This window comes from Ascaphus truei, chromosome 4, assembly GCF_040206685.1.
Source record: "Ascaphus truei isolate aAscTru1 chromosome 4, aAscTru1.hap1, whole genome shotgun sequence".
In the NCBI taxonomy this organism is placed as follows: domain Eukaryota; kingdom Metazoa; phylum Chordata; class Amphibia; order Anura; family Ascaphidae; genus Ascaphus; species Ascaphus truei.
The window spans coordinates 111,213,704-111,236,743 of NC_134486.1; the positions used below are offsets into that span (position 1 = coordinate 111,213,704).

A 23,040-nucleotide genomic window follows, 5' to 3' on the forward strand; every position below is an offset into this window, starting at 1 on the left:
TCCTCTACCGGATATCCACAGGTCACCTCCTCCACCCTTCTTCGACGTCGCTGCCGCGTCTCTCCATGGAACCCCCATCTCATCCTCCGTTGCACCCATCCACCCAGATGTCCACACGCCATGCACAAGAAGCAACTCGTTAGACCGGATGCTGAATGGGATAAGTGTGGATCTCCCCGGGAACTCTATCATGCTAGCGAAGATAGATTTGCTTCTGGAGACCATGTTAAATGTGGAGCAACGGATGCTACATATGGATCAACGGATGATACATATGGATCAACGGATGCTAGATATGGATCAACGGATGGATCGACGGATGGAGAAGATAGAGGCTGACATAGCGGGTATACATCGTTTGCTCAGTGTTAATGCCCCTGTTTCCCCGACTCCGGAGCAGGGGGGTGACATGGATGTGATGAATGGGAGCATCGACCCCCTTCCATCAGCAAGCGCAACCCCTCCACCAGAAGATGTAGTGTACATGTATGCCGTTGAGGAGGACATGACAACCCCGTCAAGACCACGCCAGGAGACAACACGGCGACCAAGACCGGAGGAAAGCTTCCTCCCAGACAACCTACCATCGCCCGTCGCCTCAAGCATACCCGCTCGCAGAAGACCTACATTCGCTCGCATCGATACGGTGCTCGACATCACCCTGTGCGATCTGCCACCGACGCTCAGGGAGAAGTATAGGGTGATGAGTGCTGGTGCACCCCACAAGTATGCCTTGTTACTTTTTAAGCACCATGTTCCCTACTCGTTGTACTGCGACTGGGCCTTCAGAGTGAACTACGACGGAAATCGCGTAAAAAAGGCGCTTCCTGCCAATTTAAGAAAGAACATTTGGGATGAAATGCAGCGCTTTTATCCAATTACAGATCCTGTAATGAAAGGTGTTCGAGACTGCATTAATAGCGTTTTGCGCCATGCAAGGAATCGGCCATGTACGGACAATGTGGTGGACTTTATGGTTTCATCACGGGAACTGTAAGACCATACTGTTGTGCTGAACTGTATTTAACTTACTGTTTTAACTTGCTGTACACACACACAGGACCTGCACAATTCCAGTCCCCGAGGGCCGCTGTCACGGGAGACTCCTGTGGCGGGTAGGATCTCGGTGGCCGGAACAGCAGGAGCGTAGTAGGGGTCACAAGCAGAGATCAGAGGCAGGCGGCAGATAGCGAAGTCAGGTAACAAGCAGAGGTCGGCAACGAGGAGACTGGAACAGGGCAGGCGGGGCAGGACAGGTCCGGGAGCAGGGACTGAGAACGGGGAGCAGGGAATGAGAACGGGGAGCAGGGAATGAGACCGGGAAGCAGGGACTGAGACCGTGGAGCAGGGACTGAGACCGGGGAGCAAGGAACAAACAGGGACAAGCCAGATTACCAGCAAGGGCCTTTACTAAGAACAGAATCAAATACAGACAAGTACAGGAACAGATCAGTATCAGAGACAGAGGCATGTGCATAGGAGTCTGACTTGAAACAAAGGCAAGGGAAACAGACAGGAAACCGAACTATAAAACAGAGAGAGGAGCAACAAGAAGACAGACAGACAGAGAGGAACCCAGAGCAAACAGAAGGCAGCAGCACACCCAGTGGACAAAGAAGCTATGGCTAGGCAGGAGGTCTAGGCGACCCTGACAGCCGCAAACAGGCACGGTTTTTAAGGTTGCAGACCATCCCACTGTATATGTTTTGACTTTAATAAAGGAGATGTTGGGTTTTGTATATTTAATGAATAAAGAATTTGTTTTTAAAACATGTGACTGTAAACCATACTGACTGACTGTAAAAGTTTTTACTTTCTATACATAAATGTTTTCACTACTGTAGCAGTAAAACATACACCTGTTGATGTTTTGAATTGCTGTGCACTTAAAATGTTTCTACATTGTACAGTATTTGTAAATAAATGTTTTTGTACTTACTCCACCAATAAAAGAACATGTTTATTTGTTTTACATTGTTCCATTGGCTCCTTTGCTACTGTAACAAAATACAGTGTTTCTAGAATGTCGAGGCATACTGCACTGTATACTGTAGGCATGCTCAGTATGAGAGTATTAAAAAAAATAGAAGACACATACTGTACTGTATGTACTGGCACTGTATTGAAGACACATACTGTATGTACAGTACTGTAATACATGTAGAATAAATGCATAGTTTTTATTTTTTCGGGTTTATTACACAGTATACTGTATATAAAAAAGTATTGTGTACTGTACGGCCAGAAAACATCAGCATACTGTTTCAAGTACAGTATTTTATCCTAATCAATAACAACGGCCACTAAACTGTTGACTTCGGTAAGTGGCATTTTAAATCCGATTCAAGAGAGTACAGGGAAAACGGCGGTGCATCTGCTGCTGCTGCTGCTGAAGATTGGAAACCACAAACTGCAAACCACAAAATATCCTAGGTGCAAAAATTTATTTTAGGGCATAGTAACAGCCAAAAAGAACACTCTGACGCGTTTCCCGTGGTATCCCACGCTTTATCAAAGAGTAAAATCACTTACAACGATCACATACTTAAATACCCACAATTCCCTCTCCTCTCCTATGACACTGTGTAATTTGGGCCAATCGGAAGCGTGGGAGGCGTCACTCCCCTCTAGCTGGTGTAAGGCACATTAGCCTGAAGCAAACCCAGCTGTGCTTCACAGTGCAATTGCATGGGAGGTGAATGTATCCTCCCCTTGATCACGCGACGGCCCTTCTGGCCAATCATAGGCCTTAAAAAACGGGACGTCCTGAATGTAAACAAAGACTGACTGACAGCTTTATCCAAGAAAAGGAAATGGTGGGTATACTCCTAAGAACAAATAACATTAGGATCATCGCTCAAGACACATTAAATCAGTATGTCTAGCACTGTTCAACACTGCAATATATAAAGGAACAATGATCCATATAATGAAGTAAGACAATTAAAAAACCACTATCAACACTATAGTGGAGTAATACATAAAAACACACAAATTGCTGTGTATTACCCTCACAGTACACAAAGAAAATATATACAGTTAGAACCTAAGTTAGGAATAATTGCCACATATGCATGATATCTAGATCATGCTAAATCTTTCTAGTTAAACATAATGATATTCAAAATGACATTGTAGTTTAACAGGATAGGGTCCTATGGACTATATGGTTACAAGAAGATCAAAAATGATTGTACCATCAAACACGGATATAGGTGCAGTACAATTTACAAGTTTAAGCTAAGATAAGGAATTAATTTCAATAAATTTGTATTCTTGAAATAAGGACACTTAGTCTTGAATATCATTTGATTAAAATAATCAATTTGATAAACTCATTATACCGTGGTGTAACTTTCAATATTAGGTATAATTGGATCAAACAATATTGCACGTATTCCAAACTTGTGTCTTTTATAATCACAGACTCTTTACTTAAGTAATTATTTTACCCTCTTTATAAAAAGTGCTGCAGTTCCCAGTCTACATTGAGCCCTTGAGGGGTCCTGGTATTAAATTGAAACATCCAATAAATCTCACGTTTATTTAAGATGTTTAGCCTGTCACCCCCTCTTTTTAACATTTCTACATACTCAATTGCCATGAATTTGAAATTTAATAGCCCGCCCTGGGGACATTCTACAAAATGTCTTGACACTGGATGTTGTATGTCTTTGATTCTGATGAACCTCACGTGTTCCATTATTCGCTGTTTTAATGGTCTTATTGTCCTGCCAATGTATCCCTTAGAGCATTTACACCAAATATAATAAACTACAAATTGTGTATTGCAATTTATGAAAGTACTGATGTCATAGGGTCAGCATACTGTTTCAGGTATTTTATCCTAATCAATAACAACGGCCATTAAACTGTAGACTCCGGTACGTGGCTTTTAAAATCCGATTCAGCAATTTGCAGGCATTGTTACACAAAGCGATATTATCCATCGAAATTCCTCCATTAGCCGTTTTCTTTTCTGAGGAAAAACAAAAAGAAAAGTTTTACTGTAATGGTCAGCCCCCTAAAGAAGTTCCCAGCCAGTCCCACCAATAATTTTCTCGGGGGGCGTCTCCTGTTCACATGCGCATGCGCCTACCATCGATGTAATGACACTGTGGCAGGACGGCCTGTAGCCGAGGTCGGGGAACAGTCCACACGTATAGTTTCAGGATAAATAAAAACGTTCAGTGGCTTTATTTCTCCACAGTAACATAACATGCGGGTACACTGTCCCTTTAACAAAATAAATCCTGCTCCACTTTGGGAGAAAAACTGACTAATAACACAGCAGACCTATCTAGCAGGCTGGCTGGCTAAACCAGAACCAAACCATAAGGGTACTTTAAGCAGTCAGTAACCAAATGAATAATCCTTACTTTAGTTGAAGTAGTCTTTGGTGAAATCCCTCTGGCTAAGGGCTCACGCAGCAGTGTGCTTCTCTCTCTCTCTTTCTCTCTCTCTCTCTGGCAGCTACTGCCAGTCACATGATCCATATCTACCTTGCTGGCTCTCAGGTGTCAGTTAAAGAGTTCTGATTTCCTAACTTCCACCTGAGTTAACCCTTATGAGTGCTGGATGAAGCACTCAGACATATGTCTCCCAGGCGTAACTGATAGGAGTTGACTTCACTCTGTCACATACCTCCCCTGTTTATGTGTGGCTAGTGTCCCACACGGCTGAAGCCCGACCCTCCACTCCTTCCCTTGACAAAAAAACAGCATTTCCATGGTCCTTTCCAGGTCTATGCTGAATATCAAAAGAGAAGGGTTGGAGGGCAATATACCACCTGGTCAACCTTGGATTTGTGTCCTTCATGGTGTTTAACCACTTCAAGGGCGCATGGTCAGTGACCAGGGTGAAGTGTACTCCGGTGACATAATGTCTCAAGGCCTCAATTGCCCATTTTACAGCGAGGCACTCCTTCTCAATAACGGAATACCTCACTTCCCTTGGGTACAGCTTCCGGCTGATGAACAGTATGGGGTGTTCAACACCATCAAATTGCTGAGACAGCACTGCTCCCAGTCCTACCTCTGAGGCATCCGTCTGGATGATGAAGGGCTCTTTAAAATCTGGGCTCCGAAGAGCGGGGCCCTCTGACAGGCACTTTTTTAGCATGTCAAAGGCGTCTTGGCACTCCCAAGACCATTTAACTTGGGTCGGGCACTCTTTTTTGTCAGATCTGTTAAGGGTGCAGATATTTCCAAAAAATTGGGGATAAACCGCCGGTAATACCCTGCTAACCCCAAAAGGGAGCGGACCTGTGTCTTTGTCTGTGGAGTGGGGACTTCCTTTATGGCGGCCACCTTGCTAGCTAGTGGCCTTACTATCCCTCCCCCAACGGCATAGCCCAAGTACTTTGTAGTGGATTTACCCAGGGCACATTTTTTTGGATTTGCAGTGAGCCCTGCTTCTCTTAAGGACGTTAGGACTGCCCTTAACCTTTTTATATGAGACTGCCAGTGTCTGCTATAGATGTCATCCAATTAGGCCGCGGCATATGCCCTATGGGGTCGTAGTACCTTGTCCATTAACCTTTGGAACGTGGCTGGAGCCCCATTTAACCCAAATGGCATAGTGACGAATTGGTATAAACCGAGAGGGGTGGCGAAGGCAGTTTTGCATTTGGATTCTTCCGCTAGAGGTATCTGCCAATATCCTTTCGTGAGATCTAGGGTGGAGATATACTCTGCTTTACCAAGCGAATCAAGCAATTCATCCACCCTAGGCATTGGATATGCATCAAATCTGGATACAGCATTTACCTTTCGCAGATCCACGCAAAACCTCACCTTCCCATCTGGTTTAGGGACCAACACGATAGGGCTACACCATTCACTGTGGGACTCCTCGATCACGCCCAATTCCAACATGTCTATTATCTCCCTCTCTACCAGGTCTTTTTCGGCCCTCTGGCAATCTATAGGGACGGGACCGTACTTTTACGCCAGGTTCTGTCTCAATCCTATGGGACACTAAATCAGTCTGCCCTGGCAACTCAGAAAAACATCTGGGAACTGGTCACATACATCAAGTAGGTCTGACCTTTGTTCCGTTGTTAACTGCTCTCCCATGGGAACCTGATGGTCAGTGTACGTACTACCCTTTGGAAGCTTTGGACCCAAATCCGTCTCTCCTTCCCGAGGGTGAATGAACAGCGATCTCATCGTTTTCCAGGGTTTCAGGAGGTTCACGTGGTAGATTTGTTTACCCTTCCTGGACCCTGGTTGAGAGATCTCATAGTTCACCTCCCCGGTGCGGCGGAGAACTTGGAAAGGACCCTGCCACTTCGCAAGGAGTTTACTCTCTGATGTCGGTAGTAGTAGCATCACTTGGTCCCCAGGTTGGAAGACCCTCAAGCGAGCATTTTGGTTGTACTGCCTCTCTTGACGTTCTTGAGCAGATTTGAGGTTTTCCTTCACAAACCGACCTATCATGTCTAGGCGGTTTCTAAGGTCTATGACATACTGAAGGGCATTCTTGGAGGGGGAGGGCTCCTCCTCCCAGGATTCCTTCAGTAGGTCGAGAATATCCCAAGGTTGGCGTCCATATAGGAGCTCAAACGGGGAGAAGCCTGTGGATGATTGGGGAACTTCTCGTACCGCAAACAACAGGAAAGGGAGAAGTTCATCCCAAGCTCGCTTTTCAGTGTCCACAAACTTCCTAAGCATAGTTTTTAAAGTACGGTTAAACCTGTCTACCAATCCATCAGTCTGAGGATGGTAGACCGAGGTCCGGACGGATTTTACCTCCAATAACTTCAGGACATCCTGCATTAACTTTGCCATGAAATTTGTTCCCTGGTCAGTTAACATTACTTGGGGAAGTCCTACCCTAGAAAACAGTTCTAACAGCCTGTGAGCAACCTGTTTAGCAGTGGCTGATCTCAGAGGGAAGGCCTCAGGATACCTGGAGGCATAATCAACAACAACGAGTATAAATTTATGTCCCTTCGCAGAGGGTTCTAAAGGTCCGACCAGATCTACCCCAATTCTCTCGAATGGGACGGCTACCAAGGGCAGAGGAACCAAAGGAGCCGGCTTCTGTCCTTTTGGCTAGTTAACTGGCATTCAGGACATGTCTCACATAGTTTCATGATGTCACCATGTATGCCTGGCCAGTAAAACCGGGACAAGATGCGGTCCGTGGTCTTATCTCTGCCCAAATGACCACCCCATGGGAGAGTATGAGCTAGGGTAAACACTGTTTTAATCAACCCTTTAGGGACTAGCATCTGTCGGATGACCTCCCCTGTTTGTGTAACCTTATTCACACGATATAGTATGTCATTCAACAGTTCAAAATGTGGAAACACTTTTACACCTTGTTCATCTATTATCTTTTTGTTGACCTGTACCACCTTCTCATATTGTCTAGCCAGAGCTGGGTCCTCCCTCTGCCTCTGACGGAAGTCAGGAAGATCCAGGTCTGGCAACACTCCCGTATCTATCTGTTCCCCACCCTGGTCATCCCCGGCCATGACCTGCAGTCCTTTGGGCTGACTAATGTTACCAAAAGTCCCAGCCTTTCTTAACCAGTCCTCTTTTTCCGCACGTCTCTGTTTACGTGTCTTTGGGACATGGTGTCTACGGGGGAAAATCTCTGGGGAAAAAGGGAACAAGTCTCCGGGATTCTATGGTACCAGAGAAGTAGGCTCCGTAGGAGCAGGGGCCAACAATGTTTCGAGGTAGGGCCAGTCTCGGCCAAGTAGAACAGGAGCAGGTAGCCAGTGAGCAACTCCCACTAGTAGGCTAGCCTCTTGATCCTGGATACGCAGTGTAACGTTCGCCGTCGGGTATCTCTTTGTATCCCCATGGATACACTCGATATTCCAAGGAGAGTCATAAGATAGTCTATTGCTTGGAATTAGGCCCTCTAGGATCAGGGTTTTTCCAGAGCCCGAGTCCAGCATGGCGTTTACTTTTGTCCCCTCCAGAGATGCTGGGACTAACCACGGATTGTGGTCCCCTCGGAGACAAGCTGTGGCAGTGGTTCTGCCATATGAACAGTCCATCTCCTGAGTCCGCAAACTCGGTCGTCCGCGGAAGCTCTCGATGGGGCTCGGTGTTTGGACCTCTCCGCTGTTGGATGGGGTCCTCCCTTCTGGTTGGTGGGGTTATCTTCTCCACCGGGTGGGTGACAGGAGTCCAGGTTCTCGGGGAATACTGTGGGTGGCGGCCTCCCTTGAGTGATCCAGTGGCCTCGGACCCAGGATGGGCGTCTCTGCGGGAGTTTGTACCAGGAACCCTCCGAGATGGGAAAGGGTCTTCCGATCGGGTTGACTGGATCTCCCGAGCTGGCGGGTTGTAGACCCCTCGATAGTCTGCTCTCCTGCCTCTAGTATCACCGGAAGCAACTGGTGTTTGCACCGGCCGTTCCCAGCTATCCTGTTGGGTGTCGTCGCCCAGGAAGTTTTCCACCAAGCGGACCGCAGAATCCAGGGAAAATGCAGCGTGTCTTTTTACCCAGGATCGGGAGGAGGGGGGCAGTATCTGTATGAACTGCTCGAGCACAAACTGTTCAAGGATCTCTGCCTTGTCATGTTTTCCCGGTTGTATCCACCTGGTACATAAGTCTACTAAGCGGTGGGCTACGACCCGGGGTCTGTCTCGGTTTGTATATTTGACTGTCCGGAACCACTGTCGGTAGGTCTCTGGCATGAGGCCTAGGCGATCCAGAATAGCAGCCTTTAGTTTCTGATAGTCCATGGCCTCGTCCGCTGGAAGAGCCTGGTAGGCTGCCTGAGCTTCGCCTAAGAGGAGTGGAGCCAGAGTCGTTACCCAGCGATCAACTGTCCAGGCATGGGCCGTGGCTACCATTTCAAAAGTGAGGAGAATGCCTCTGGGTCTTTGTTTGGCTTCATTTTAGGCAGCATCACCGGTGGGTTATTTGGAATCCCTGGTCTGCCTGGGGTTGGGCCTTCGACCAGCAGTTGGAGTAGCTTTTCCTCTCGCCGGGCCTGTTGCTCATCTTGCTGGGCTTGTCGCTCAGCTTGCTGGGCTTGTCACTCATCTTGCTGGGCTTGTCGCTCTGCTTGCTTCTCTGCTAGCTGGAGCTGTTGCTCAAGGAACTGAGAAAAAAATTTCTCCATTTTTTCCATTTTTTTTTTGTGTGTGGCCCTTCAGATACAGGGGCCGTCCGACATCCCACTTCTGACACCACCTGTGGCAGGACGGCCTGTAGCCGAGGTCAGGGAACAGTCCACATGTATAGTTTCAAGATAAATAAAAACGTTCAGTGGCTTTATTTCTCCACAGTAACATAACATGCGGGTACACTGTCCCTTTAACAAAATAAATCCTGCTCCACTTTGGGAGAAAAACTGACTAATAACACAGCAGACCTATCTAGCAGGCTGGCTGGCTAAACCAGAACCAAACCATAAGGGTACTTTAAGCAGTCAGTAACCAAATGAATAATCCTTACTTTAGTTGAAGTAGTCTTTGGTGAAATCCCTCTGGCTAAGGGCTCACGCAGCAGTGTGCTTCTCTCTCTCTCTCTCTCTCTGGCAGCTACTGCCAGTCACATGATCCTTATCTACCTTGCTGGCTCTCCGGTGTCAGCTAAAGAGTTCTGATTTCCTAACTTCCACCTGAGTTAACCCTTATGAGTGCTGGATGAAGCACTCAGACATATCTCCCAGGCGTAACTGATAGGAGTTGACTTCACTCTGTCACAGACACGCATATGCATTTCAAGAAGGTTCCAATGTGCATGCGCCTAGCGTTCCACCAATTGTTCAGTATCTGCAGTACAGTACTGTAGAAGCCGCTCAGCCAATAATATTGCTTACAGGAGAATCGCTTGACTTTTGAATCGCACCGATATTGATACTGTATTGTCAAAATAAAAAAAACACAGAAAATAATACGGCAACAATACTCATCATAGAATTTCCATTCAGCTGGCGCCGGCGCCGGTCCACTGCCAGTCCAGTGTTCTTGATCATCCACGTCGATAGTTTGCAACGGGACTAGTCCACCTGTAGTCAGCTGATGAGGCTGGAAATTGCTTAGGTACATGCAAGCTTGATCGAAACTGCATGCGAAATCCGACTCAGGCTCAGGGTTGTCACTGACGGTGGGACCGTTATCGGAAGCCGGTGCCGGTGCATTGCTTGGCAGCGACTGTCGTTTCTTAGTTGGTTTTAACACGACCCTTCGCCTTTTGCCGTCTGCACGATCATAAATACAGGAAAAAGCCGGTGATACACACCAATACCCTCCAACAAATTGTAGCTCAATACGATAAAAACAGGGATCGCTACATAACCTTTTCCTTATTGCACGCTTCCACGTATGAGGAGCTGGCAAAAATTTGTAAAAGTCATAGTTTTCGATAAAATACTGATAAATTTGAACAACTGTTGCCATCTTACCATCTGTTGCATTAATCGCGGCCCATATCAAATACGCGTAACTTCTGTCGGGTTTTTGGAAAACTGGCTGCACTTGAACACTCATGGCGATGGCTCTCTGGAGAATACTGTAACATAAACTGGTCTTTGTCTTTCTTTAATATGAAAAGCCTAAATTGATACATTTTTGCAACCTCTTCCTTCAGTCTCAAGGCCAAGTTACAATAGCACACTGTGGTATCTTTTTTAAACGAAACACCTGCAAGTCGACACATTACTGAAGCGCATGCGCATTACAATTCATGAATATCTGCCATCTGGCGGACACGCGAAGAATTGCAACCTATTAAATCCGAACCATTCTCAATAAGCGCGTCAACCGCGCATGACCCGTGGCTGAGAACGCAAAATGAATGCGGCATGCTCCAGGTGAAGTGCGTCGCATTCCAGGAAAAAGCCAGGGAAAAACCGGCGATGTGTTACTCAGATGTGCCGCAGCAGTATGTATAGATGCTACTCATAGTAACATGACAACATTGCTTAAAATAAAGCTTTTATTTCTTTAGTTAAAAACATCTCGTCCGACCGGTGTTGGCGTACAAGTCGCCATCATCAAGATGTAATACAAGAGACTCTACAAGTACAATTTATACTCTCACAGGTAGTAAGACAATCAATTAATCGATTAGTACAAACATCAAAGGATTCTCCAATGTAAAGCTGTCACGAGAGAACAGAATTTATATATAATAACCGGGCCAGATTGAACAAGATTAGGATATAGTAAATGGATTGAGTTTATTTCCTATGAGCAGAACAGACAATACATCAAGCAAATAACATCAACACCTTACCTGAGGGGAGGACTTCAGTGCCACGCGGCGATCGCTGAACCGGGACCAACTTTCGGTGCGCAGGTGTGTTGCTGTAAATGAAAGCGTCAACCAGCCGAGCCCCCGCAGCCGCCAGGCAGATGTCCTACCTTTGCCCCCGTTCGCCACAACGCAGTGTCCTATTCGCCACATGTGGTGAGTGGCAAACATATTGGACACCACTTCTCTAAACTGTTAAATGAGTATCCAATTCAAGAAGTAAAACAAGAAATCACAGATTGTTTTTTTTTTTTTTAAATCTGAAAATAAAATCTACTCAATACGAAGAGGGTAAACTTTTTTTGACAGTTCAGTTTCCCTGTGTGCCAATTTTGTAATACTGTTTCTGAAGTGGGTAAACAGGTTTCCCCACACCACCCCGATGCCCCATTGTTTTGGGATACGGCTCACTATTAGAGCCATTTTCTACATTTCTTGACCAATACTTTTTACCAAAAATATTTAAAAGGAAATCATATGAAATTCAGCACGTTTTGTCTATTTGCTGTTGATATGTCTCAAATATTCTGCATAGAGAAGCAACATCAGTTTTACAAAATAGAACATATTAGACCCTCCAAAGCAGTCATTTTTACGGAGGATTGAATTGGGGGGGATAGTAATGGGTTCTCTGTGGACCCTTCAGTGGATAACTTCTTTGTAGGGCATTATCAGGGTCTATATATCTTCAATAATTGTAACCATTTAGTGAATATATAGTTAAATGGGTCTATTTCCTTAACAACGTACTGCAGATGGTAGACATTTATAATCTTTTTGATTTTTAAGTTTAATTAAATATTTATTTTGGTGGCCTATATACAGTACACAGGACAATACATTTTACACTCTACCGTAAACCTTTAAGGGCTAGCCTTAGGCTTTGTTGGGCCCAAGGCGGCACGCTGACAGCGGCCCTACCCCCTTCCTTGTAAAAAAAATATGAAGGTACTTACCTTGCCGAGCACCCCTCCTCCAGCAGCATCACGATGTCATGATGCGGTGACGTTATAGGACATCACGTTGCCATGGCCGCGACGGCATTTGACGTCGTTCACCATGGCAATGTGATGCTGCAAGAGGAGGACAGCTCCAAAACAGGTAAGTACCCTCTCACAGACACCCACCCCCCCACACCTTCCTCTCTCTGCAGGTCTGGGGGGCCCCAAGCTTCCTCCATGTGTCGGCGCTGGGATTCTTCCGACTGGAGGGGGGAGCTAGAGGAGGGGGGCAGCGCTCCATCTCTAGCTCCCTTCTCCAGCTCCCCACTGTGGTCCAGTGGAAGTTGGATCCTGGTGCCGACGAGAGGAGGGAGCGCAGGGCCCCCGAAGGCGTGGGGCCCAAGGCGGCCGCCTTGCTCGCCTTCCCTAAGGCCTGACTTGCGGCCTTAACTTGTAACACTTTACTTGATATTATTGATTCCATCCGAGACATTCAACTCCTAATATTTCAAAAGGAGCGTAAAGAGAGAAACCCGCTCAGCCTCCGTACATTATGAGTGGTGGGTGCACTAGGGAAACAATATATATGTACACAAATAATCTGAGCCTTACCACATAGAAGAGGGGAGCAGGCAAAGAGGAAAAGGCCCTTTAGCATGCACTCGCCTACCACAATAATGATCCAACATATATCATAATGAACTGTTGAGATACAGAGATGAAGATTAAAAATAGTTGATAAGTCTCTGACACATGAAAGTGAAAATGAATCAATTAAAACTAACAATTTTAATAGGTCCTTGGACCGATAAGATATATGGGACACTAACACAATTAACACAGAGATCCACCTGGTGATACAGTGATACACCAAGCAGTGGAAAATAAACCGAGCCTATACCCTTGACAAAGCCGCCCCAGCGAAACGTGGGTACGTGGACTTTCCCTCTTTGCCTACTCCCCTCCTCTAAGGGGTAAGGCTCAGATATTTGTGTACATATTCCAGTAGGACAAATTCTGAGGATGTGCAATTACTGTAGGCCCCTTAGAGATGGTTTATGGACACTGAAGCAAAATTCAAAATAAAGAGACGTTATAAAAGTTATGGTGGGTAATTTCTGGGAAATGACAGGCAAATGAGCACACAGTGTCTGTCACCTTTTGCTTCAAATACCTTTTGACATGGATCCCTATATATGCCTGCTGCATTACACAGCTTTTCAGCACAGCCTGGGTTAAAGTGCTTGGGCGGTATTTTCATTTTGCTGCAAGAACAGGACCTACTATGGTTCTTTCCCCTCAAACAGAGGTAAAAGGAAGGGTTCACAGTGTAGTGTACGACCTGCATTAATTTGGTTATACCTTGATGTTGGTATGCAGGCTTATGACGCTATGGCCAAAGGGTTTAACTAAATAACCAAGTAATTATTATTATTATTATTGAAGTATTTAAACTTTATACTTATTACCATATATGTTTTGTCAATTGGATGTAGCATTGGGCACCCCTGTCTTTTGTTGTCTTCTTATAGAATGCAGAATTCATGGTTGTGTCACTGATGGCAAGACGTCCAGCAAAGCAGCCCCAAGCCATCACACTCCCACCACCATGCTTGACGGTTTGGATGAGGTTCTTCTGTTCAAACTCAGTTTAGTTTTTTGTCAAACATAACATTTCTCATTAAGGCCAAAAAGTTCTACCTTTGACTTGTCTGTTTAGAGAACATTGTTCATGAAGCTTTGTTGATCATTGGTGAATTTAAGACGAACAGCAATGTTCTTTTTAGAGAGCAGTGGTTCTCTCCTGGCTATCCTTCCATGAACACCATTCTTCTTGTCTATTTATGTCATGAACACTCACATTAGCCATGGAAAGAGTTTCCTGCTGTTCATTGGATGTTACTCTGTGGTTCTTTGTGGCTTCCTGGATGATTTGCTAGTTTGTTCTTGGAGAGATTTTGGTAGGACGACTGCTCCTGGGTAGAGTGACGGTGGTCTTGAACTTTCTACATTTGTAGCCTATTTGAATGACAGTAGATTGGTAGAGCCCCAAATCCTTAGGAATGGTTTTGTATTCCTTTCCAAATTGATGAGCATTAATAACTGTTTTTCTGAGGTCCTCAGATATTTTCTTAGATCGTGCCATGACGTGTTTCCACACACCTTTATGGTGAAGACCAAACTCACAATGTTTATGATCTTTATATAGGGTTGGAACTCCCAAACTCACACCTGAAGATCTACCTAATTATTTATATACCTGATTCTAATTATCCCCTTTCATTTATCTGATAAAAACAATGTTTTACTTACTTTTTCACATGCCATGACCCTTAATTACTCATTGTTTGTCTAATTCATACACCATTTGTTTTAAAAAGACATGGAATTGGTTAATATAAACCTTATTGGATATTTAAGAAATGACTGGTTTTGATTCAAGAAGGTTGTCATTGAAAAACTATCGAATTTCCGTAATTATCATTGGGGTTCACAAACTTTTTCTCGCCACTATGTATATATATGTGTGTGTGTGTGTGTGTGTGTGTGTGTGTGTGTGTGTGTGTGTGTGTGTGTGTGTGTGTGTGTATATATAATAGTGCAGAATAAATGAGTTCTTCAGTATTAGGTGATACCTTTTTTATTGGACTAACAATTTATGTCATAGGACAAGCTTTCGAGAGTTCTCCTCTCTTCTTCAGGTCAAGCAATACTGATATACAAAGGATTCAATGGCTAAAACAGTGTAGAGAGAGGAAGAGAAAAAAAACCCAGATATGTACTGTAGATAAGGTAGGGTGTTAAAAGTGTTTGAAGCCAGGGGACAGTGACAAAGAAAGGTGGGGAGGGGGGGGGATGCTGGCGGAGGGGGGAGAGAAAGTGTGGATCAGAATTGAGGCAAGCAGGATAATTACAAACAATTTTGATAGGGTGTGAGAAAACCCATGTCCGCATTAAGTCCTTTGGTTTTGGTGTCAGAGAGACTTATCATTCTGAGTTCAAATGTTTTCCGTTCTTGGGTGCTTTTAAACATTCCATTTGGATTTTTATTTTTAAATCATTTATGGAATGATCTGGTTGTGAGAAGTGATGTCCCACAGGTGAGCAGTATCTTCCTTCTTCATGATGGAGTATAGAGTTTCTGTGCATATTCATTATTCCTTGTAGTTTTTGGCTGGTTTCCCCAAAGTAGCAACCTTGGTCACATCTGTTGCACTGAATCATATACACTATATTCCTGGATGTGCAGCTGTATGATCATTTAACTTTGAATGTTCTATGGTTGTGACTGGCTGTGGGATCTTGGCAAATATGTTTGCAGAGTTTGCAGCGTTTGTTGTTGCACGGTTTTGTGCCATTATTCATGTCTTTAAAATCGTTCTGAAGTTTTCTGCTGACTAATTTCTGTTTGAGGTTTGGTGGTTGCCGGAATGCAAGAATGGGAGGTTTGGGAAAGATTTCTTTTAATGTCGCATCCTCTGTCAGCATGGGTTGCAGATCTTTGATTATTTTTCGTATACCCTCTAGGGTAGGGTTGTATGTGGTCACTAGTGGTATGCGTGTGGTAGGTTCTTTCCATCTGTATTGTAGCAGGTGTTCTCGTGGGGCTTTTAGTGCAGATGTAATAGTTTTGGCAATGGTCTTTGGTTTGTATCCCTTCTGTCTGAACGATTCGGTCAGATGTGACCAAGGTTGCTACATTGTGGAAACCAGCCAAAAACTACAAGGAAGAATGAATATGCACAGACACTCTATACTCCATCACGAAGAAGGAAGATACTGCTCACCTGTGGGACATCACTTCTCACAACCAGATCATTCCATAAATGATTTAAAAATCAAAATCCTCAATGGAATGTTTAAAAGCACCCAAGAACAGAAAACATTTGAACTCAGAATGATAAGACTCTTTGACACCAAAACCAAAGGACTTAATGCGGACATGGGTTTTCTCACACCCTATCAAAATTGTTTGTAATTATCCAGCTTGCCTCAATTCTGATCCACACTTTCTCTCCCCCCCAGCATCCCTCCCCCTCCCCACCTTTCTTTGTCACTGTCCCCTGGCTTCAAACACTTTTAACACCCTACCTTATCTACAGTACATATCTTTTTTTTTCTCTTCCTCTCTCTACACTGTTTTAGCCATTGACTCCTTTGTATATCAGTATTGCTTGACCTGAAGAAGAGAGGAGAACTCTCGAAAGCTTGTCCTATGACATAAATTGTTAGTCCAATAAAAAAGGTATCACCTAATACTGAAGAACTCATTTATTCTGCACTATGGCAACTGGACTAACACGGCTATTTTCTGCTATATATATATATATATATATATATATATATATATATATATATTGGTCCAGTGGTTTACAGCTATTGAAACACAGTTGTAGGAAGGGTCAATAGGGACAAATGTATGATTAGGTCACAACCACTGTCAAAAAATAATTAAAAAAAAGGTTAACATATCACATACAATCCTAGCATTTCTGTTCAACAAATCACCAAAACTCACTACAAAGCTGCTATTAATTATTTTTTAAGATATAAAATAAGTGAACTTCAAGAATGTGTGTTGCTGCAGTATAATATACAGGTAGGTATGGTATAGTAATATACTGTAGGGACCGGTGTACTTCCTAATATAAAGCGGATAGAGAGTACTTTCGATTAACACAATGTTTTAATCCCTTCCCCTCTGCAGACAAATTTGTGGTGCAATATTTATATAATCTGTGCTTGTGTGAATGTAAACTTTTCTGATGTTATAAGTGTTGGTATGTTGCAGACTTTGAGTAAACAGGAACTACAGGTATATGGCATTATCAGGCCATTTATCTATACTGCATATTCCTTAAATGTAGATTAGTTGCAGGTTGAGATAGCTCTAATAGACCAATCTGAGATGAGTCTCAAAAGCTCATGTGCAACAACATCTATTACAAAGCCTCACAAAGCATCTGAACCTGAAATGACACACTCTTATCCATATTGGTCCTGATGAAAGTCTACTGTATATCTGTCACAGATCATGATGACTTGTTGTGGTCAAACATTTGATTAATTTACCCAAACCTTGTTGTACAAACCTAAACAACTCTATTGGGCGGATGTGGCTTTGTGATGACATCTGAAAATGTCTGAAGATCTGAAGAAGGCGCTAATGTCATTTTGTATAACAACAACTCAGTATTTAAATTTTTTTTTTAATAATGGTTCAGTAAAAGTTCAGTTGTCAGCATGTTGCTGCATGTGAGTTCAGCATCTTTATTTTTCTCCCCCCCCCCCCCCCATCTTGGCTGAAGCTCAATAAACCCTTTATACTTTTTCTGAAAACAGGCATTGGATCTCATGAAACATCATTGAACTCACATGCTAGTTACTGCTGTCCCATGAGATGTTTTCAGTGAACAAAATAGCTCTGTGAAGGGAGGATCTGTGCTGCTCCTGGAGGGACAGGCACAGGGCAAGAAGGCAGTTGCAGAGCAGCTATGGACTCAAACAAGCAAGAAGGTAATGTTTTCTGTAACATCAGTGGGTTAGTACACGTTGATCTAAAACTGTGGTCCCACATATGACCAAATTGAACTGATTACAGTGGTATATTTAATAAGTCACATCAACATGATTGACACATTTATTTTAAAAAAAAATCAGGGAAGAATAAGTTTTTCTAAATAACGGTGAAAGCTTAAGTTAGAAATGTTTGTGAAGTTAAGGTTGGGATTTACTGGCCGTACAGTATATGCCTGTCTTATTTATCCTTTATCCTGTGTCATTACATAGTTGGAATACAATAATAACCAGCATTTTGGTATTTTACCATCCCCTCACTTGCAGTGCTCATGCAGTGCTGCTAATACCCAAACGAGAAAGGGAAACGTTTGTGACGTTCAGGTTTGGGTTTTACTGGCCCTATGCTGTATATCTATCTTATTTCTCCTTTATCCTGTGGCATCCTTGACTGAGGAGGAGTTTCAGTATCTCTCGAAACAGGTTTGTCTATCGGACCATGATCAGCGTTAAATACCATTCAAGTCAATTGCAGCTACAGTAAGGCGGCAGCGCAGTGCAGTAACCCCTATTGGAGGCTAGTGAATCATGGAAGGCACTGGCATAAATCAGGTCCAGCTCAACATTGGAGTGGAGCAAGCAAGATTTACAATGACCCTTCCTTTCGTACATGAAAACAAATACAATGTTTAGACTTTCAAATGTCTGCTCTACCTCCTTCATTGCTACTCCTGCGTATCTCTTCTGATCTCTCACTAGGATTGTTCCCATTGAAAAACATTACTGGTGTATTCCCCTCTTCTGTTACACAAGCCCTTGTCACTCACTCCCAAACTAATAATCTCTTCCTTGACTCCACTTCACATTATCTCCGACATGCCTCTCTGGCTCCAAATTACATGTGTGTAACTGGGTTTCTTTCATAAAATTCTTTGTGTCCTTTATTCTGGTTTTTATCTGCTCAGACCAGCTCACTAAACTTCCTGGTGTCTTCCTAAGGGTGGGGTCAGTTTTCTCATCTTATTCTACTGGATCTTCCTGCTACTTTCAACTCTGTTGATTACTCTCTCCACCTTCCCTGTTTATGCTGCAATATGTTTAATTCTTTAAGTTGGGAATCTGTTGGAGCGAGCGCAGAGGTTGTTTATTGCATGTATTGTATGTATGTTTTGCTAAGTGACTATTATCGCCCATATTGTACATGTACAGAATATGTGGCTATTAATGGTTATTTATATGAATAGTAGTGCATGCTGCTCAGATCCTCATACTTGCAGTACACGTTTGGGCTAGGGTTGCCACCGGAGTCCTCCTCCCTCCTCCTCACAGGCCTCCCTTCTCCATCCTCTCTCCTCCTCCCCCCTCTTCCCTCCTCACAGGCCTTCCTCCTATCTCCTCCTCCTCACACACCTCCCTTCTCACAGGCATTCCTCCCACCCCCCGGCCTCCTCCTCCTCACAGGCCTCCCTCCTTCCTCCTCCTCCCCCCTCTTCCCTCCTCACAGGCCTCCCTTCTCCATCCTCCCTCCTCTTCCCTCCTCACAGGCCTTCCTCCTATCTCCTCCTCCTCACACACCTCCCTTCTCACAGGCATTCCTCCCACCCCCAGCCTCCGCCTCCTCCCAGACCTCCCTCCTTCCTCCTCCTCCCCCCTCTTCTCTCCTCACAGGCCTTCCTCCTCTCTCCTCCTCCTCACAGACCTCCCTCCTTGGTACTTCTCCTCACAGACCTCCAGTTTCCTCCTCCTCACAGTGCCCCGGCCTCCTACTCCTCACATCTCCCCTCTCGCTGCGCAGCACTTACCTGGCGGCAGACAATTTAGGGATGAATGTCCATCCTGCAGCGATGGAAGGAGTAGGATAGCAGCGGTGTGGTGAGGGATGAAGGCTATGAAGAATGTCCATGGTGGCGGGAACAGCATCAGAGGGCAGTGGTGGAGCATGCCCCGGCAGACCCCGGAAGTTGTAATTGACTTCTGGCTCAGATATTGCTGGAGTGAGCTCCATCACTGTCCTCTGACGCCGTCGCCATGGTCCTCTACAGACTCCATGGTCCTCCTCTGCAGCCGCCATCCCCAATCTTCTGCCGCCGCACCGCTGCCATCCTTCTCCTTCTGTCGCTGCCGGCCAGACCTTCATCCCTGAAATGTCCCATTGCCCCTGAAATACGGTACAATTATACATCACAACAGATCTTTCAGGGACAACAGGACAATTCATTGAAATAAGGGACAATCCCATTTATACAGGACGTATGGCAATCCTACATCTGGTTCCAACTGGGAAGAAGTTGAACCAAACTCTATTTTTTTTATGTGGGACCTCCTGCTTCTAGAGATACTTACCTCTGAATTAGTTGCCGGTAGCAGCTCTCCTCGGCTACCAGGGTTCACAATATGTCTGCTGCTTTAAGATCTCGGGCCCTGCAGGCCAATAGGAAGCCATGACATCGATGCTGCTTCATATTGACCCATGTGACATGGGAGATTTAAACTTTAAAGCCCTTCTTGCTCAGCCAGAGCGGCTACCGGCACCTACTTCAGATATAAGTATGTCCAGAAGCCGGGGGGGCCCCGGACCTGAAATTAATAGGGTTCAGCTCCAGAGACCCCCTGCTTCAATGCTAAATAAAAGAAATTGCAAAAAAAATGGCCGGCTTGGATTGCTCCTTTAATCCCTCGCGCTAGACAAAGAAAATGTGGTAGGAAAAACAATAAAAAAAGAAAATCAATAGCATCTTTCCCTGAAGAGCTTCACAAGGAAAATACTATTTAGACAGTGACATGTAGTCCAGAGGCACTCTTTGTGCCATCTAAACATGTAGCTATAAAGTAAAAGGGACAATTGTAGAAATAATTTTTCAACCAGTGGTTTAATTATTTTTGCATGTTTAACTTACAATTCTATTATTTCAAGTATGCAAGTAGAATCACACATGGCACATTTCATAATACAAATTTGCAATTTTCTATAACCATAAGTGTGGTATTACTTCTTTGGTGATAATTGTTCCCTTTACTCTATAAAACAATATAGTGACACATAACATTAAATCAAAATGCTATGTGTGAACTGAACAAATTGAACTCATCTGTCAGCAGAGGAGTTAAATATCTTTTTTTTTAAATCCTGTTTAAGAGGCAGCTTGGAAGAGATTTTCATGAGCCGTGAACATTATCAGTTAAATGAGAAGTCCCCCCTAGGACCAAAATAAACTAATTCCTGTGACATGTTTAAGGGGTCTTATCTGGGTAAGTGATACCCTTTTTACCCAAATCGGACACCTATATGTATTTTTTATTTATATTTTTATGTTAGAATTGGAATGGATTTAATTTCCTCTGGCTACTACTCCATTTTGTGTGATGTCACTGTGTTAGTGTGATGTCACTGTGTGTTCACTCCCCCCCCCCCCACCTTCCCTTAACTTTATTGGTTATTTGATAAGGACAGGGTGGGATAAGGGTAAAGAAAACCCTTGCATGACAAGCCCGTTCCCATTCAGAATCCCGTAAGAAATTCAACAATCGGATTATGTGGGATTGCACCTTTAGCCAAATTGTGATAAACGTCTGCAAATCAGATACAACTGAAACAATGAAAAACAAAAAAACTTACCAACCAAGTTTTATTAAGAACAAAAGTAAATTATTTCTTTAATGAGTCCATCTTAAAAAACAGAGGTGTAACAAACCTCCTACGCGTTTCTTGCGTTTCTCACTTTATCTCCTTGATAAAGTACAATGTGCACGAAACGCATAGGAGGTTTGCTACACCACCGTTTTTTTAGATGGACTCATGAAAGAAATAATTTGTATCACTTTTTGATCCACTCTTTGGCTGTGCGCCATTCTTTCTACTTTTTTTTTCAATTTGACCTCATAATTGGCAGCACGCCCAAGTGGAGGCACAGGACAGAGGTACAACAAATGTGAGTATATTTATGTATTCAATCCCAGTGAATCTTATATTACAATAGTAGTTCTGGGGCTATCCAAATGAGGTTTTAAGGAGTGGGCTCAAACCCACTAACTTTCATCAAACAGGGTTACTTTGTCTCTTCAATGATAACTAAATAGGATGAGAAGAACAGAAAGCGCACACTTCTTGGTGCAATAACGTTTTTACTAGATTAATGAGACAAACAAACAAATAGTGATAATACACTCACAAACATCCGAATAAAATAAGCAATTAGCTGTAGTTCACAGATCTGCGCTGGAGATATGCAGAGTTGTCCTCACTCCGCCTGTTGCTGCAGCGCGTCCGCTGCTTGCTTCCGCCTTTCCGGTAATGGGAGGTTCCTGCTGTCTCTCGTGACACCTCCCTAGTGCGTCACCATATAACCTCCTCCGTAGGGCGTCGCAGCAACCCTGGCGGTTGCAGGGATGATCTCACTCCAGCCCAGGCCAACCACGTTAACCCGTTCCCTGCCTTCTCACTCACAGTCTTCAGCTCTGCAGAAACTCAACAGCTCCGGTCATAGTATCACCATGCAAACCACCCTACATGTTTCGAGGCGTGGCCTCTTCGTCAGGGGTGTAGTTTGCTCTGGTGACAGGTTGCCTTATATTCTTGTAGCCCTGGTAAGAAATTGGGCTATATGTCTTTCCTCCTACTGGTGTAAGTCCTGCTAAGGGCAGGCTGCCAGTAGTTATCATGGGGTTCCCCACTTCAAGCCCTGCCCTGAATGATGGAGGTAGGACCCTGACTCTGTGTCTAAGGCAAGAGACATAGGGGAAGGGCCTGCTGACATCATGAGGGGCAGGGCTGTCTCAATTTAGTTGCCAGTTCCTGTCAGTGACAGGCAGTTAGTGTTGGAGTGTCTGACTGGACAGTCAGAGTAAGTGTTAGTTAGCTAGGTTCCTGAGCAGTAGGGCCTAGTTATCTAGAGGTGGACCAGTGCCTCTCACCCTGCATAGGGGGTGAGGGAAGAGCTAGCCCCACCCTGAGCGCCCGCGGCTTGGGGTGGTGGCAGGGATACAGAGATCCCATCCTGAAGGGGTGCAATCTGGAGGGAGAGAAGAGCCTGTACCTGCTGTACCGTGTGCTGCTGCAATAAAGAGAGCTGCTGCTGTTTCTAAGAGACTGTGTGAGACTGAAATCTCTCGCCCCTGAGTGGGGTTCTCTGGAAGGATTTCACCCTACCCTGATAGGGCTTGCCAGAGATGGAGGCGTTGCACCACTAGAACCAGATGAAGGCAAGAACCCCAGAAACCTGTCTCTGTTGTCCCCCATACAATCGCGGGAGACTCAGGCCCTCCTGTTCCACACAGGTATGCACCACCTAGACACATGTAGCCAGACCTTAGCACACCCTAGGGGGTCCGATCTGTGACCGGGGGGGGGGGG

At 44.5% G+C, this 23,040-nt stretch overlaps 1 protein-coding gene across 1 annotated transcript in view; it reads left to right on the plus strand.

Moving 5' to 3' along the window:
• Window positions 1-23,040, plus strand: part of ARHGEF33 (Rho guanine nucleotide exchange factor 33) — a 162,519-nt gene that overhangs the window by 47,108 nt on the left and 92,371 nt on the right. The gene's annotated exons all lie outside the window — the stretch shown is intronic.